General features: G+C 43.7%; 1 protein-coding gene across 2 annotated transcripts in view; it reads left to right on the forward strand.

Moving 5' to 3' along the window:
* The window catches only part of LOC121613174 (XK-related protein 7-like), a 61,807-nt gene that overhangs the window by 38,246 nt on the left and 8,955 nt on the right, over positions 1-14,606 (forward strand). The gene's annotated exons all lie outside the window — the stretch shown is intronic.

The raw sequence follows: 14,606 nt of genomic DNA on the forward strand, positions 1-14,606 counted from the left end.
TGTTACTTTTGTTGACATCAGATTCCTCATACAGATGCTAAAGCGTACCTTGTGCATCCGTATGAGACGAGTGATAAAAATGACGCTATTTGACGACCTGGCAATGAGAATAACTTGCTATGACACGCAACAAAACCTCCTGGCTTGAACTGACACAGTAGTGGTCATGTGGCATGCGCAGTAACCATTCAGCAACCAAGGTGGTTCAACCAATCAGAGCTTTGTAGGCAGGATTAAGAATGGCGTCATCGACTTAAACAGTAAGCTAACTACCAAGCTACTGTATGTCCAAGAAAAATATTGCTAATAAGCGTGTCTGACAGTGATGCAGCTGCACAGATTGTTGGTTGTAAACTGACAGAAATAATCAGATTTACTTGAACACGATGTCAGTTTCATTATCATCACATTCATCAGGACAGAACGATGAGTCTCACACAGCTCCGCCCACTTCAGACCAGTGATACGGAGCACAGACAGAATAATCGCTCATGTAAAATAACCAGAATGGCTAAAACTGGATGGATGCATCTGGTCTTTAAAGGCTTACAGAGTTCATTATTTATTAAAGCCATTCTCATCTTGTTTTAACAACATTTTCAGACAAAATTCTGGCAGAAATTGATCAATTTAAATGCTTAGTTTAAATTTCACCTGTTGCATCATGCTCCAAATTCACACATTGACCGTTGCTGTGTGATTATTAAGCTAAAACATCACAACATGAATCAAAGAAGACGACAAGCCAAAACCCTCGACCTTCAGAAGCTGCAGCTTAATGGAGGTCCCGTCCTAAGTGGCCGCGCTGCAGACTGTGTGTCTGTGCTGGACTGACAGGAAAAGTCGTCCATTTATCACTTGTGGAGAAACAGAAAATTAGACTCAACAACCTGAAAAGCTTTTTAATCATTTTGTCTCCCAGAATGCATCTCTCCAACGTCCAGACGAGATGCTTGAACTGTGTTTTCAGTTTTCTAAGCAGCTTTCACTCTTTTACTAAGAGACAAGGAGCTGTTACACACTGTAGCTGCTGGAAGCGTCTCAGCAACATGCAGCACAAAAACTGATTCCTGTACAGAGTTTGGGTGCTTTCTGGTGAAGCTTCTCCATGGAAGTTTACTGGTTATCAGTGTGTGTGTTTGTTTTGTTTTGGGGAAATTGGGCCACAGAAAAACTGGGATGGAGCCAAGAAAAATGCATCATAAGTGCGATTAGAGCACGTCTGGATTATATAATCGTACACAACAGTTTCAGCATTAACGCTTTGGTTGTGAAATCCAAACGAACATCAGGATTTAAAATCTGACGAACTTTTTTTTTTTTTTAAACGTCCTTTTCAGTAATTTCTTTCATGCTTTATTATTCCCCTACCTCCCAGTGTTTTATCTTTATAATTCTTTTGGGCCCTTGTGAGATTAATTTAATTTCTTTTGTTCCATTCCTGCTCTTTTCATGTGAAACAGTTTGTACAATCAGCATTTTGATAAATGCAATTAAAAAGGGAAAAGGGCCGTTCTGAACGAAGCTCGTGGAGCTGCAGCAGGAATTGAACCGTCGGCCTGAGCTCTGCTCGGCGAGCTGCAGAGGAAGGCCGGCGAGCGGAACGGGAGCTGCAGTTATTTCATCTCCTGCAAACTGGGAATGACTTCTGAAAAAATTTTCGGGCTGACCCTCAGCCACAGGAGGCCGAGCAGAAACTCAACTTCCCGCTGTGATTAAATGTTCTGAAAGTAACGACCTTCAAAATCTGTGGAGACGCAGCGAGGAGGAGGAGGAGGAGGAGGAGGAGAGAGGAGTGAAGGAGTGCCTTATTCCACACCGCTATGCTCAGAATTACCTTGAAAGGAAGATAGAAAGATGTCTGATGCTGAGATAAGTTATGACTTTATTGATCCCACACCGGATATGCACTTGTTCCAACAGCAAGAAGAAGAAGAAGAAGAAAAAAGAACAAGTAGACAATAAAAAAGATAAAAAGTAAAATAATAATAATAGTAACTGGAACAAGTGCTGTACAAGAATCATAAATGCAAACTATAAATAAATAAAATCTATACTTTTTAAATGAAAAAAGCTGTTCAGTGTTCAAAAATATTAACTAAAGAAAGCATAAATAGTAATAACCCACAGATTTGTGTTAGTGTAACATGTGATGTCTGTGGGGGGTCTCGGGCCTTGTTGGTGAGACCAGCTGCAGTCAGGAGGAAACTGTTCCGGTTGGTGCAGGTTGGAGGAGTCAGCCTCAGGAGGTGTTCACCTTCTCCGCCTCATCCTTGGCAGTCCAGGTGGACTGGTGGTGGTGGTGGTGGTGGTGGTTCGGCCTGACTTCTTCAGCTGCAGGAGAAAGCCTTCCTGGTGAGGCAACTGTTGGGTGATGATGGTGCACAGGAAGGGGTTGAACTCCACAAACGGTGATGGGGGTGGGTGGCTGTTTCCGAAATCCACAACCATCTCCACCATCTTTAGAGCACTGAGCTCCGAGTCGTCTGCATCAGGTCACCAGATGCTCGATGAGCCTGATGAGGGCGGTGTCATCCGCGCACTTCAGGGGCTTGACGGGCCGATGGCTGGGGGTGCAGCTGCTGGTGTGCAGGAATAAGTGCAGAAGGGAAAGGATGTAGCCTTGAACTGAGTGGGTGCTGATGGTCAGACAGGAAGTCAGGTGACACTCATACTCACACATCAACGTGTTTGCCTTCACACCTGCTGTCCACATGCGATCGGACCATTAGCTCCTGTTAATGCAGGTGTGAACCGGGCCCCTGCTGAAGGCGGGGCTGCCATCTAAAGCGGCTGAGCGGATTCGTTAGCCCAGAACTGGTGTTGAAGCTCCTCAGAGTAAAGCCACCTTGTTAAACCTGTAATTTGTCTTTTTAACCGTGTCCTTGTCCCCACGCTTCCTCCTCTTCCTCCCGCCGTAGCCGTGTGGGTTCAGCTGTGAACCAGAGTTTGACGTTGTTGTAACTCACCATTCACTAATGCAGGAATCAGGGGTGTCCCAGTGCAGCGTGGGGGACGGCATGATTTCTCGACTGACATGTTTGTTTAAGAGTGTCTGTTGGTGTCTGTCAACCTGCAGAGCGCCGTCAGTCACTTGTTATTTTTTACATTATTTCAATCCCAAAGCTGTGATTGGCTCGCTCGTTTTTCGGGGAAAAGGGCCGACATTTAACGCACCACCAGACCAATTTGAGTGGCGTTCGGAGGTCTGAAGAAAGACGGAACAGCCAAACAAACGAGAGGAATAAACGACGAGGGGTGAGAGAGGAGGAAGACGGAAAGAGACGAAGAAGAGAGTTGCAGAGACAAACGAAAAGAAAGACTTTGCCTCCCAGCATCCATCTCTCTCTTTCACTGCTCCATTATCATTTATTTCTCCCTCTGTGTAATAAATATCTTTTCCTCTCGTCCATCCTCCCTCCCTCGCTCTCTCTCTATGATTGTTCCATAAACAGTGATTGATCAGCGAAGGCAGCAGCTCACCGATCATCTCCTCCTCCATTCCTCTTTTCTCTCTCCCTCCATTACCTTTTCTTCTCTCCCTTCATTACCTTTTCTTCACGCCATAAATCTCCTCTTCCTCGTTCCTCTCCTTCTCCTCCTTCTGCTCATCTTCACCTCTCTTTATCACCTCCTCACCTCTTTCACCTTGCCATGCCTCTTCATCCTTTTCTCCTCCCTTCTCCACTTCCTTCCTCTGCCCGTCTTTTCTTTTTTGTCTCTCTTGTCCTCTTTCCAGGGTTTCTTCCTTCCTGATATCTTTTGTTTCCTATTGGTTTCCTTTGTTTCTTTTCCTTTCATCTTTCCTTTTTTCAGCCCCTTTTTCCTCTTCCTCTTGTTTCCTTTTCCTCTCCTTTCATTCACTCTGAAATCAATTACCTTTTCTCTTCCTTTCCTTTCACTGTACTTTCTTTTTCTTTTTGCTCTTTTTGTTAATTTTTTTTGTCCATTCACTCTTTTTCTCTCCTTCTTTCCCCACTCTTCTTCCTCCCTCCTCCTCCTCTGCTCTCCACGCTGGCTGGAGGCATCGTGTTTTTGGGATATCGTCCATCTCATGTCGTGAATGGGATATCTCAGGAACTCCTTGAGGGAATTTCTTCAAATTTGGTTCAAACGTTCACTGGATGATGAACTGATTAGCATTCGGTGGCCAAAGGTCAAAGGTCACTGTGGTCTCACAAAACACACTTTTCACCATCACTGAAGAATCCATGCGATAATTTTTAGAAAAATTCATGCAAAACGCTCAAAGGATAAAATGATGAAGTGATGACATTTTTTATGCAAAGGGTCAAAGGTCAGCTTCACTCTGACATCATAATGTTGTGCAGAAACTCTTTTCTGTTCATTATTCAGCAGCAGAACTCAGGAGCAGAAGGATTGTGACCATGTTTCACAGTTGGTCAGATACTGAACTGGTGACTCTGTGCTGATTGCAGCGGCGGCCATATTTGAAGCATGAGCTGATGGTTGTGCTGATATTGATCTTCAGGTGATTGTAGAGATGGGATTTATGGCTCTTTGAGGGGAGCCGGATCTTGGTGAGCCGTTCCTTTCAAAGAACCATTCAAAAAACTGGCTCATTTGGCTCATTTTTATATTTATTAAGTTAGGCATTCACGTGTTTCTGTGTTGTTGTTTTTTGTTTGTTTGTCTGTTTGTTTTGTTCCTAGTCTCTAAGTGAAGACAGCACGTTTCTCACTGCACATTTTTTACTGGAATCAAAAATACATCTAATATATTATAAGTAAATAAGTAAATTATAATACTATAACTGTATATCTCACTACATCTTTTATATCAGTCTGAACAGACATGGATGTAAACTGCAACTTGACTGGTTGGCGGAGGCGAGATTCTAGTTATTTCCTTCTTCTCCTTTTTTTCCTCCTCATTAACCTCTTGTGATTACTTTTACCCAAAACCTTTATATGTCCGTCTCCTCCTCTCTGCTCCTGTTCCCTCCTCGTTTTCTCCTTGAAGTCGTTACACAGCAGAACGATGCCTCTGAGAGAGAGAGAGAGACACAGAGAGAGAGTGAGAGAGAGACACAGAGAGAGAGAGCCCTTGAGTTAAGTGATAACATCATCCGCTTCACACACACACACACAATTCCCAATTAAACACTTCAGCGCTCGGCGTGATCTTATCTGATCAGCAGCTCGGCAGCTTTGGCAGCAACGATCAATGGTCGTTCACCTCTGTTGTGCACACTCACACACACACACACACACACATCTGCACACAGACAAGTGCACATATACATGCATGCACAACACACACACGTTCAAATACACACAAACATCATGTCCTTCCTCGCTGTCTCTTTCACTCTTTCTCATCTTCTCCGTCTTCTTTTTTTTTATCTTTCTGTCTTTCAGCCCTCGTCTCCTTTTCTTTTTTCCCTCCTCCTTTCATCATACTCACACATCATCTCACGGCCTCTTCATTTTATTTTCCGGCTTGATTCTTATTCTTCTCCTGTCTCTGTTTTTCTTTCGTTCTGCTTTTTCCTCCCATTTTCTTTCCCTCCTTCCCTCACACTCTCCCGTAATCTCCCCCATCCTCCTCTCTCTGTGCTGGGTTTCTCAGTGTGGCAGTCTAAGTAGGTCGGTGTTGACAGCTGAGCTCTACACAGACAGAGAGGAGACATTATTTCTGCTCTGTGTGGGCTTCCATACAAACACTCACTCACTGTTAGTGGCTCAACCTCACTGCACTCTGCAGACTCAGTGTACAGATCTAAATCCCTGAAAAACCAGAGGACCCTATGAACTGGATATCAGTTCATGTAGTCCTCCTTTGCTCAACATCAGTCTGAACTTTATACAAAATGTAGCTGAGACCCTCCAGGACCTGTCAAGTCCCACAAGGAGGTGAATTTATTAGTGTGCCATACATTCACCTACAAGTTTTATTGGGTTCCACAGGTCCCATCAGCAGTACTTTCTGACATCTGCATCTGCAGTCAGCATGTCTATTGCCCAACAGTGACCTCTGTGGCCACTAGTGGTAAATACAGGATAGCCACACATTGCATCCCTGGATGCTCTTGAAACACTTTTATTTTTCTTAAACAAGTAAAAGTGAGGCAGCAGAATCAGAGATATCACCTTTTTATTCCACACATTTTTCTTCCTTGTCATAATTTGGTGTCTACATTACCCACAATGCAACCGCCAACAAAATCAAAATCAACCGCCGACAACCCGCTCGGCGATTCGGGCGTGTTATGCTAGTAGCAGCTAATGTAGCCTTGAGTTGTCACATTACTTGATTTAATTTATCAGCCTTCACACAGCTCTCTTTCTCTCTGAGCCTTAAAGGATAACCTTCGTTTTTTACAACCTGGACTTTATTTGTAGCATTAAATACAACCATTTAGACACCCAGACAACTTTGGTGGCATTTGGAGTCGTTTTGAAGAAATTGTGTTGTGTGTTGTGGCTGGTTGCTCGAAAATGACGTCATCCGCCTCAGAGGTAGTTGTCTAGAGTCTAGCATGTTGATAACATGCCACCACGGGCTCAGAGGGGAATAGCACCAGCATATCATAACTAAATATTGGAATATGAACGAGTTTCTGCAGATTATGCGTTATATAGAGGCTGCGCATGGATGCCCCGAGTACTCGCATTATACGGATATACGCGCCGCTCCTCTGGGGCTAATTTCTTCAACACGACTCCAAATGCCACCAAAGTTGTCTGGGGGAGTAAATGGTCGTATTTAATGCTACAAATAAGGTCCAGGTTGTAAAAAAACAAAGTTATCCTTTAAAAAACTAATGTTAATGTGTAAAATTCTGTCGGATGAGAATTGATATTTCCCATCTCGGACTCAAATTACACAAATATTCTAATATTCCTACCGTATAACGAGCAGTAATGAGTGAGCAGTTATGAGTGAAATGGTTTCTTGGAATAAAACCATATGAAATGTTTATCTGTGAGCAATTTAAACACAGTTAGCTGCAGCACAGTCGAGGGGAAGTAACCCAGCAGCAGTATCAGTAGATAAGACGATACATGCATGATTTATAAATCAGTCCTGTATATTTAGGCATCATGTATTTGGAGAAATTAATGTAATTAATAATTAGACCACAATTTGAACTCCATTTCAATGATCTTTATTAAATGAGTTGATTCCAAGAATGTTTAATTACAGATCCTAATTTTGGTGATCCAGAAAATACAGTCTGTCAAGACTGAAAGCAAAATATTGATTGATTTGGGAACTAAAAGGAAGGATTCTAATGTGTTAAAGCACGTTTTTTAGGCTCTGTGTGCGTGTGTGTGTGTGCGTGTGTGTGTGTTGATCTCCTTCATGTGTAAATGTGCCTGTATCGGATTATAGTTGGCTGTGTGTGTGTCTGCCTGCATGTAAACAATCTGTGTTTTCTGCTTGTGTGTATGCAGTGTACATAGATGTCTGCCAGTGTGTGTGTGTGTGTGTGTGTGTGTGTGTGTGTGTGTGTGTGTGTGTGCATGCGCTGCAGAGCCCAGGGCTGTCCTGTGTGTATTCAATGTGTTTAATTTTGAGCTTTTTGACAGCTGCATTATTCACAGACTAGCAGGAGGTTGACTGTTCTAACCTCCATCCACCCACTGCAGGGTGCTTTTCATCTCTGCTGGGGGGGGGGCGGGGACTGCTCGTGCTCTGCCATGATGCTGACACAGTAGCGTATGCCTGCGTGGCTCCATATCACCACTGCATTTTAAAATATTCACCCATTCACTCGCTGCTCTGTCTGACAGTTTGTAGGTAATTAACGCGCTGTCTGTGTCGTCATGGTTACGGCGCTCGATGGGATCAGCGCACAGAGACGCACAGAGGTGACAAAGTGCAACTCAAATGAACAAAAACTGTTTGTGTTTCGTTTTGTTTGTTTTTTTACATTTTAGATATTCATGCATCCATGTAGATCATCAGCTGTGGTTGCCCGTGGCAACTGTTTAGCATTTGCGCTTCACCACGTTATACATGTAACACTTAAAAATATGTTCTATACAGGCAACATATGGGCAGAATTACAATTAAATGTCTTCATATGTATAATTACTGTTCAGTGTTTTTTAATTTGTATTTTGCTGAGTAGCAAAAAAAATTAATACAATACTTTAAGAGCTTGTGTGTAAAATTTTTAAATACATTATTTAATGGGTCATTTTATTGCCAGTAAGACACATTTTTATCCATTGGGCTCAAACTGTTGGAGGACTGAACTCACCGACCATGCATGAACCTGATGACAGGCTTTGCCTTTGATCGGTCTTTTTCTTCTATGGTTTTGAACCCACTCTGTTCTGATGCTGCTGTTTCCTGTCCGGCACTGTTTGCTTCTAAAGTTGGAGATCTGAGAAATTAACTGACTCTGCTTCTCTTATATTCATCACTCTTGAAAAAGACATCTGCTCAGTGCTCAGCCTTCTTGTCATGAAGCAAGTGTAGCGCCTCATCATGGCCTAACTCATTTCTACCACTTGTCAATAATGGCTTTGACTGACAGACACCACCCAGCATGCACCACTGAATCCTCCCACCTCCAAGCTGCATCCCGATTGGCCACTTTGGATCTGTGATTTGGGACATTGGCAAAACTCATCTTTTCAGTTTGGGGGGGTTAAATAGAGAGCTCGAGGTTGAAGTAAGGTTGTGTGAGGGACTCACCCACAGTCAGTGTATTACAGATGTAGGGAGGTACGCCACCAGACTCCTCTGACAAAAACACTAATTCTACACTAATTCTAAACGTCTACTGCTGCGTATATCTGCGTATTTAATACAAAGTACGTTTCTTCCTTTGGTGTCATAGTTCTTTCCTCAGTGAGATTTCACGTAGTAAAACTGATCTTTTCCACAGTTACGAAACTTTATCGTAGCTTCAGCTGAGCAGCTCAGGTGCAGAAGCCTGAACGTAGCGCGACACCACCTACAGCGAGCCGCTTCCAGTGTGACTCAGCCAATCAGAAGTGAGAACCAGCGCGGCATGTTTCATAAGAGACATTTGATCATGGCGTGTTTACATGTATGTACACACACACACACACACACACACACACACACACACACACACACACACAGGGAATAAATGTCACTGATTGCTGGCGTGATAATGGGCAAGTAGAGAGTCTCTTCAGACAAGTGATGAAGGTTAAAGAGCTCTCTGTCTGTCTGTCTCTCTGTCTGTCTCTCTCTCTGTCTCTCTCTCTGTCTCTGTCTGTCTCTCTCTGTCTCTGTCTCTCTCTCTGTCTCTCTGCCTGTCTCTCTCTGTCTCTGTCTCTCTCTCTCTCTGTGTCTCTCTGCCTGTCTCTCTCTGTCTCTGTCTCTCTCTCTCTGTGTGTCTCTCTGCCTGTCTCTCTCTGTCTCTCTCTCACTGTCTGTCTCTCTCTGTCTCTCTCTCACTGTCTGTCTCTCTCTCTGTCTCTCTTTCTGTGTCTCTCTGTCTGTCTCTCTGTCTCTCTCTCTCTCTGTGTCTCTCTGTCTGTGTCTCTCTCACTGTCTGTCTCTCTGCATCTCTCTCTCACTGTCTGTCTCTCTGTGTCTCTCTCACTGTCTGTCTCTCTGTGTCTCTCTCTCTCTGAGTCTCTGTCTGTCTCTCTGTGTCTCTCTCTCTCTCTGTCTCTGTCTGTCTCTCTGTGTCTCTCTCTCTGTGTGTCTCTGTCTGTCTCTCTGTGTCTCTCTTTCTGTGTCTCTCTGTCTGTGTTTCTCTCACTGTCTGTCTCTTTCTCTCTCTTTCTGTCTCTGTCTCTCTCTGTGTCTCTGTCTGTCTCTCTGTCTCAGCTGGAAGATTTGCAGGACATATCAAAATTTGCAGCGTGAGTGTGTGAGTCGAGCTAATGGCTCAGCGGCTTGTTAAAAGCCTGCTGCTGGTACCAATTTATCGCCGTGGAGACTGACGAGGGGGCGGGTCAGGACTCCAGTCGAGCCTTTGATCAACTGCAGGGTCGAGTTATTAATAAACACTTGTTTTGCCCTCTCCCCCCTCTCCATTTCCCTCCCCTGCTCTCTCCCTCTAACTCTCTCGTTGACGGAGGATTTACAATAATGGCCTGACATCACATCAGTGATGTCACATGCTGAGCTATGACATCAGAAAACATACAGAGACGTCATTGGTCTTGTGTGCAGGAGATCTAAAATGTGAGTGACTTACCTTGACAACATCGCGCTCGTGCCAACGATCGGCTTCTCTCATCGTCACAGTCATCATTAGTCTCATTTGTTCCTTCAGGTAAACAGATCATTAATTACTGCCGACTCTAATATCTGTTTCCTGACCTTTGTTCATCGCCTCTCACTGAGTCCTGAATGTGCGTCTGCTCATCTGCTTCAAGTCAATGAGCCGTAATGATGTGAAATTTGCGGCCTGTGAATTGATGCCACAGCAGTGACAACGATAATTAGAATGATCACAAGTATAAAAATGGAAGTGCTCACAAGTCGTCATTCTAATCTAAGCCTCGGCCAGTCTCGTCAGTCAGTCGTGTCCAGTTTCTGGATGCAGCCTCCACTAGCGCTGATGTTGGGATCAGGTCCGGCTCGCAGATGGTGTTCCAGTTCTTCCCAAAGCTGTGTTCTACAGTCAAGTTCTGCAAAACCAGACTGGGTTTCTTCATCAACTTGGTTTTGTCTTTGTTGTTGTTGTCATGTTAAAACAGCGAAGGATTTTCCTCTAAATGCTGCCGCAATGTTGGAAGCATGCTGCTGGTCTTACCCAGACCAGGAAAAAACGGACCAAATGTCCACATGACTAAGGGGTGTCCAGTGGCGTGCACGGGGGGGGGGGACGTGGTTTTTCTGTGGCCTCACACCCCCAGCTCGCTGTGGGTGGTGTCGCGCTACGTTCAGGCTTCTGCACCTGAGCTGCTCAGCTGAAGCTAAGATAAAGTTTCGTGGCCCAGTTTTTGAAAAATGTGCGCTAAAGTGCCCTCTTGGGAGCCAAAACGCGTGTTAAAGTGCCCCCTGGGAGCCAAAATGCACGCTAAAGTGCCCTCTTGGACACCAAAATGCTTGCTAAAGTGCCCTCTTCAGTGGCGAGGACACGCCCTTTTTTTCCTTTTTTCCGCCCCTGCCCTTCAAAAAGTCTGTGCACGCCACTGGGGGTGTCCACACATATTTAACCATCTAGTGTCTTTAGAAAGTCAGTTTGCTAACGTTCACATCCAGTGCTTAGTCTTCTTCTCTGGGGAAGCCTCGTCGTCATGGTTACCAGCAGCCAGTGTTGACTGTTGGTAGGAGAGAAAAAGTCCCTCGATAGAACACGAGGGACTCGTTTTTTAATGTGATCACCCTACAAACACAAGCACACAGCTTAATCCACCCCTGATGTTGTTCCTCTGATCTCAACCAGCTCTGCGTTATTCGCCAAAGTCCTCAAACTCCCCTTTCAACAAGCCTGTTTTTCCCTTCTCCTCGTCTTCTCAGCAAGCTTCTGTTTCAAGCTACACCGAGTCAAACCTCAGCTCACTGTTTGTAACCTAAGATAAACCATCTCAATGATCTGATTTCTAGAGCTTGTTGAAGGCTACAACAACAACGCCTGAGAGTGAACATTTCCTGACAGACGAATTTTAGGGCAAAAAAAAGTCCTTGAACAATGTTGACGTCACTTCACGGAGATCTTGTTCACTTAACAAACATTTAGAATATGAACTTGTGTATTATTCCTGTCACTGGAGCCCTTTCATTAATTAATGAAGTTTTTTTTATTATTACTGTAAAACAACACAAAAAGAACAATCACTCCATCTTTACTTTACTTCAGTGGTACAGTATTCAGGAGGTCAGATTATCTACTTCACTAAAAGTACTAATACCACAATGTAAAAATACTCTATTAAAACTAAAAGTCCTGCATTGAAAATGTTGTTAAAGTAAAGGTAAATAAGTATAATCGGGAAAATGTACTTAAAGTATTAAATGTGTTGTAATTTTAACACTTTAAGTACATTTTCCAGATATGTGATATGTGTCTGTTACACTTTATTAGAAGCAGGATTTTGCTCTTGTAGCTGGTCGAGGTGGAGCTCATTTTAAATAATTTTCTAAAAATAGTCCACCACTAATTATTTTTTTATTATGGATCAGTCTACTGATCTATTGATTGTTTGATTTATAAAAACATTCTGAAAATAGTGAGAAATGTTGTCACAGAGAGCCCAAAGTGACACCATCATAATGTTCGTTAAGTGCAACCAACAGTCTGAACTTCAGGATTAGTAGAAATAAATTAAAGTAAGAAAAATTAAAATCTGCAAATTGTCACATTTGTTAAACTGGAACCATGAAATATTTTTACCTTTTTACATCATGTGAGGTAACGAACGCTGTAGAGGAGTAAAAAGTACATTATTTCCCTCTGGGCTAGAAGCATGAAGTGGTATTTGTACTTAAGTACTTGAGTAAATGTACTCAGTTAAATTCCACCACTGCTTCTCTGGAATAACCCTGCAAATTGTTTCATTCTGGGGACGAGATAATCGCAGTTTCCTAATTGGTCCGCACTGACGTTGAACTCGCCGCTGCTGCTGGTCGCCGCGTCTCGTCCGCTGACCTGTAATATTCATTTAACAGAGGTTCAAATGAAGTGTGTGTAACAGTTTAATTTCTCTTTCTTTCTTAATTTCTGTGTGTGAGTCTCTCTCCTTGGGTTCACTGTTGGCTCACCGTCACACTTGGCAGCAATTCTCTGAGACTACACACACACACACACACACACACACACACACACACACAAGCTCTTTTCACAAATGCTCAGGGTCTCAGCGGTCCAAGTGTGGCCTTGTAGATAGTAGAGTTTTTGGCGGAGAGGAGGACCAGTGGGAAGAGAGAGGGAAGAGGATGAAGAGGAGCAGAAAGAATACAAGGGAGGAGAAAAGAGGAGCGATGGAGGTAGGAGGAGAGAGGAGGAGGAGAGGATTCATATAGATTTGATAGATTGGAAGCTCGAGGCAGAGAGAACGCCTGAGGGAAGAACAAAATAAATTGGATGGAGAGGGAGAAAGAGAGAAATGAGAGAGAGAGACAATAGCCGCATGAAATTGGATTGAGAGAGAAACAAAATGAGAGATAACAAGCGAAGCAAGGGAGGCAGAAAAAGAGAGAAAGAGACAAAAAGAGAGCGATGAAGATAAATTGATAGAAGAAAGGTAGAGGATGAAAGAGATAGTGGACAAGTAAGAAAAGTGAGAGAACTGAAAGAAAAAAGGATATGGAAAGGAGGGGGACGGAGTAACGCACAGATGTGACTGTTAAAGAACAAAAAGGAGAAAAGTCGATGAGGATGAGGAGGATGAGGATGATGAGGGAAAAAAACAGGAACCAGACTACAGCCATGCCAGCAGCTCTGTGAGGCTGCACAAAGTGATGCTTTGAGCTAAATGCTAACATCAGCACAATGACAGTGAATGCTAACGTGCTGATGTTGAGCAGGCGTCAGCATGCTAATATTTGCTAATTAGCATTAAACACAAAGGCTGACGGGAACGTCGCTAGTTCTGCAGCTATCTGGACGAGTCAGAATTTGACCAGATGGTGGTGCTACGTGTAAAATCAGGAGGGTATAATTCATGTTGAGGGTAACATGAACGTTTCCATCCCGAAAATAAAGAAAGATCAAGAGCGGAGAGAGAGAGAGAGAGAGGGAGAGAGAGAGAGACATAGGGACTGAGTGGAGGAGTGCCGGCACTGCTTGGACAGCAAATTATTTGCAGAGCTACAGATTTCCAGGCTGCCTCGTTGGCCTTCCTGCCTGTCTGTCACTGTGTGTGTGTTTGTGTGTGTGTGTGTGAGAGAGACAGAATGTGGGCGTGAGACAGTTTGTGTGTGTTTAGGTATGCAGAAATGTTGTTTGTTGAGTGCGCGCATCAACTCTATGCACATGTGTCTGCATTTTGCAGGCTTGAACATCGTCATATGTGCTGACGAGTGTGTGTGTGTGTGTGTGTGTGTGTGTGTTGTGGGTTATTTTTATTCCTCTATTTAAAATCTGCTTGGGGATGCAGAAGCGCAGGAAGTGAGTGTCATCTCACTTTTCCTCTAGCAAGCCTTATTTCTCCTCCCCAACCTGCCTGTCCTGCTGTACGACTGCAGCCGTCTGCCATCCTTTCCTCCCATGATGCATCTGTCCTCCCATACACACTAACAACCGCATTTTTAAGTCATCCGCCCGGGGTGTGGTCCCCTAAAATGAAGCCACTTGGCGACCCCTCGTCACTCTGTGGTTAGATGCAACTTTCTTTTCAGATTGTTTGATCTGAAGGATTTTTAGGATCCTGACTATTTATACACCATCACTGACACACACACAGAAAACAGGAAAATAAAAGCACATCACAACAAAATAAAAGCATGTCAGAGTTGAGCAGTGACAGGTGAGAGTGATGATGTTTCCCTGGAGAAACACTCAATGCTCTGCAGTGTTTCTTCCTCCGAGGAGAGCAGCGAGCATTTTCTCCTAGAAGATGTTATTTAGACTTTTGTACTGTTACACCTGTTTGTGTTCACACCACCTGACTTCCTGAAATGAAGACCACTGCTCTAAAACATACAAATAAAAGTGAGCATTTTTAACATTGTTGATGCACCTGCACTGACATCGT

This window comes from Chelmon rostratus, chromosome 10 (assembly GCF_017976325.1).
Source record: "Chelmon rostratus isolate fCheRos1 chromosome 10, fCheRos1.pri, whole genome shotgun sequence".
NCBI classification, from domain to species: Eukaryota; Metazoa; Chordata; class Actinopteri; order Chaetodontiformes; family Chaetodontidae; genus Chelmon; species Chelmon rostratus.